This window comes from Limulus polyphemus, unplaced genomic scaffold (genome assembly GCF_000517525.1).
Source record: "Limulus polyphemus unplaced genomic scaffold, Limulus_polyphemus-2.1.2 Scaffold4342, whole genome shotgun sequence".
Lineage (NCBI taxonomy): Eukaryota > Metazoa > Arthropoda > Merostomata > Xiphosura > Limulidae > Limulus > Limulus polyphemus.
Genome location: NW_013669952.1, coordinates 1 through 3,968, shown reverse-complemented (window position 1 = coordinate 3,968; position 3,968 = coordinate 1). Strand labels below are relative to the sequence as shown.

At 34.4% G+C, this 3,968-nt stretch overlaps 1 protein-coding gene across 2 annotated transcripts in view; it reads right to left on the bottom strand.

Annotated features, from left to right (window-relative positions):
• The window catches only part of LOC106470992 (nephrocystin-4-like), a 90,807-nt gene extending 89,609 nt beyond the window's left edge, over positions 1–1,198 (bottom strand). For both annotated transcript variants that reach the window (XR_002613172.1, XM_022399631.1), the window contains exon 1: positions 1,125–1,198. The gene's annotated coding sequence lies outside the window, so the exon portion shown is untranslated. The remainder of the gene's footprint in view (positions 1–1,124) is intronic.
• Between the last annotated feature and the right edge of the window lie 2,770 nt (positions 1,199–3,968).

The window sequence follows — 3,968 nt, the reverse complement described above, 5'->3', positions numbered from 1 at the left end:
TAAAGTTTAATAATGAATGAACCTTTAGTTTGTGACTGTAAAACTGTATGTCTTGTACTATAACCACACAATCAACTCAAAATACATTCCATAACATTTTTATATCGAACCTGGCTCCCAGATCTGAAAATATTTGTCGATAAATGTTTTAAGATCAACAAAACAGTTCTAGCTGATCCTGTAATACACAAACCTCATCTTAAGATCAACAGAACAGTTCTATACACCACCCTGATCTTAAGATCGACAAAACAGTTCTAGCTGATCTTGTAATACACCACCCTCACCTTAAGATCAACAAAACAGTTCTAGCTGATCTTGTAATAAACCACCCTCACCTTAAGATCAACAAAACAGTTCTATACACCACCCTGATCTTAAGATCAACAAAACAGTTCTAGCTGATCTTGTAATACACCACTCTCATCTTAAGATCAACAAAACACTTATAATTGATCCTACAATATACAAATCTCATCTTAAGGTCAACAAAACATTTGTAATTGATAATATAATACACCAACATCATCCTAAAATCAACAAAACAGTTCTGTCCAATCCTATAATGCACAATCCTCATCTTAAAATTAACAAAACACTTCTAATTGATCATTTAATACACAAACCTCATCTTAAGGTCAACAAAACAGTTCTGTTTGATCCTATAATACACAAACCTCATCTTAAGATCAACAAAACAGTTCTGTTTGATCCTATAATACACAAACCTCATCCTAAAATCAACAAAACAGTTCTGTTTGATCCTATAATACATCAACCTCATGTTTTGTTTCACAGCTGTGGCATATCAGCTGCATAAGACTATTTATAAACCTACCACCACCAAACTACATCTCATAAGCATTAAATGCTTTAAATACACAAGTAACCTATTAAAATGATCCAAAGATCTTGTCCTATCTCAAACCAAGTCCTCATATTGTGGTGTTAACAAACCAAAAACAGTTTAAAAACATAGATTACTTAAGACGTTCTATAAATTACAAGAAATTATTGGTGACACAAAGTTACTAGATAATGTTCAGTTATCTGACTAGTTCTTATGGTTTAAATTTTATTTCTCTATCTACTTGAACTGGCTAAGAAAACATGATATAACTTACTTTCAATAGGTTGTTTAGTAAAAAGTAATACTCTCGGAGTTCCATAATACAGTGGTAACCTATATGTTTAAAAAGATCAACAAATAGAAAACTGAGTAATAATTACAAACATCAACTCTATGTAACAAGCATCAAAATAAAAATCAAATTAATATTTAAAAATACTATTTAACTTATTCTACATACTATCAAACTGAAATACACTAATGTTTACATACTAAGACACTAGTTATACATAAACTCAAAAATACTAATATTTACACACTAAGACACTACTTATACATAACATAAAAATAAAAATACTAATATTTACACACTAAGACACTACTGATACATAACACCAAAGTAAAAAATACTAATGTTTACACTAAGACACTACTTATACAAAGCAAGAAATAGTAATGTTTACACTAAGACGCTACTTACACAAAGCAAGAAATACTAATATTTACACACTAAGGCACTACTTATACATAACATCAAAGTAAAAAATACTAATATTTACACACTAAGACACTACTGATACATAACATCAAAGTAAAAAATACTAATATTTAAACACTAAGACACTACTTATACATAACATCAAGTAAAAAATACTAATATTTACACACTAAGACACTACTTATACATAATATCAAAGTAAAAAATACTAATGTTTACACTAAGACACTACTTATACAAAGCAAGAAATACTAATATTTACACACTAAGGCACTACTTATACATAACATCAAAGTAAAAAATACTAATATTTACACACTAAGACACTACTTATACATGACATCAAAGTAAAAATTACTAATATTTACACACTAAGACACTACTGATACATAACATCAAAGTAAAAAATACTAATATTTACACACTAAGACACTACTTATACATAACATCAAAGTAAAAAATATTAATATTTACACACTAAGACACTACTTATACATAAAATCAAAATAAAAAATACTAATATTTACACACTAAGACACTACTGATACATAACATCAAAGTAAAAATACTAATATTTACAAACAATGACAATGCTTACACATAACATCAAATTAAAAAAGTTATAATTTTCCTATACTGAAAATGTATTTCTGATAAGTACTTATCTCTATCCAGATAAAGGAGAAGAGAGGTAGGGTGATAAAGGGTATACATGAAATGTAAATAGCAAACAATCCAACCTTCCATGTCCACAGGCTAAGAGAAGAAGGAAATATGTTTTAAGGGAAAGATGAAATGTGGAACCTGAGGAAAGTGGTTTGAACGGAGGTAAAGTAAGGGAATGTACGATCACATTAATGTTCCAATCTGGGAGGGCAACATATCCAGAAGGAATGCATGAGCATGGTAAGGACATGGGAAGTAAAAAACCGTATGGTATTGGGAAGAACAAAAGTTATGAGATAAGGCAACCGGAAATCCAGAAAGCAAGGAGAATGTAGACCCACAGTCAATGAGCCAGATTAGAAATTCCACCATGTGAGCCACAGTAGGTTTGTCAGTGGGAACCCCCTAATAGTAGACCAACTGTGAAATACCTTCCATTTGCATTGGTACACCTCCATGAAAGATGGATGGATGGAACTAACTAACAAGGAAGCGACTCACTGTGTGAAACCAGATTGTCTCGCCAAGGACAAGACAAAAGCCAGGCATGAAGATGCAAGATGTAGGATATGTGATTGAGGTTGATCAAGAAGTGAGGGAGAAAGTGTAAGAGGGACATGGGGGTGAGAAGCAGTTGTTGTAACCTTAGAAACCAAGACTGAGTTGGCCAATTGGGAGCAATCAGTAGGACTCAACAAGGAGTGGAGTGGACAAGAGAAATCATCCAATGAAGTAATTGGATGGGGGGTACACATAAAAATACTTGTGTGACCAATCTTGGCTGAAGGCATCGACTGCCAGAGCCTGTGGATGAGGTACAGGTGACCAAAAGAGTGGTGACTTAGTGTTCAGGCCCGTAGAAAAGGCATCCACGAGGGGAGAACCCCACCAATGGCAAAGATCCCTGAAAATGTGGGGACATAATGCCCACTCTGTGGAACATATCTGGTCGAGGTGCAAAAGATGATCCATGACTAGATTGAAAGCACCTGATATATGATATTCAATAAGGCAAATGTGATGTACGTAGGTCCAGTATAATAGATCCAATGTCCAAAAACATAGATCTCTTTACCGGGTGCCCATTTGGTGGTTGATATATGCCACTACCATAGAATTGTCTGAATGAATCATCACCACACAATGTCGGGCAAGAAGAAGGAAGTAATGCAACATCTGATGTATGGCTAGAAGTTCGGATCACTGATATGCAAAGTGCTTTAATATGCAGACCAATAGCTTGAAGCTTCCTGGTGATTGACCCATGCCCGCCAATGTATTGGCTTTGTTCAGCCACCATTGCAGCTCGTCTCACCGGTAAGGAGAAAGAGAAATGGGGGTGGAAAGAGGATTCTGAGCAAGGTTTCATCATTCATAAAGCAATCACTGAAGAGATCTCATAGCCGCATGACCAAGAGGGACCAGTGCTGTCATGAAAGATCACATTTCCAAAAGCATTAGAACCTCACGAGCAATAAATGACTGAGCCGAGAGGACATGGTGAACCAAAAGTTGGTTGGTTGGTTGGTGTTTTATGGCACAAAGCAGCTAGGCTATCTGCACCAAACAACCGGTAAAAGCAATGAAAGTAAATTAAAGTAAAATGTAAAAAAAGAAGCGAGTTAAAATCAATACATGTCGGTAAATGATTTATATAGAATTAAAAATACAATCTAATCGGACAGTGTCACCATTACCAATGACACCGTCCAGCGTCAGGGGTAAACTTTTAGA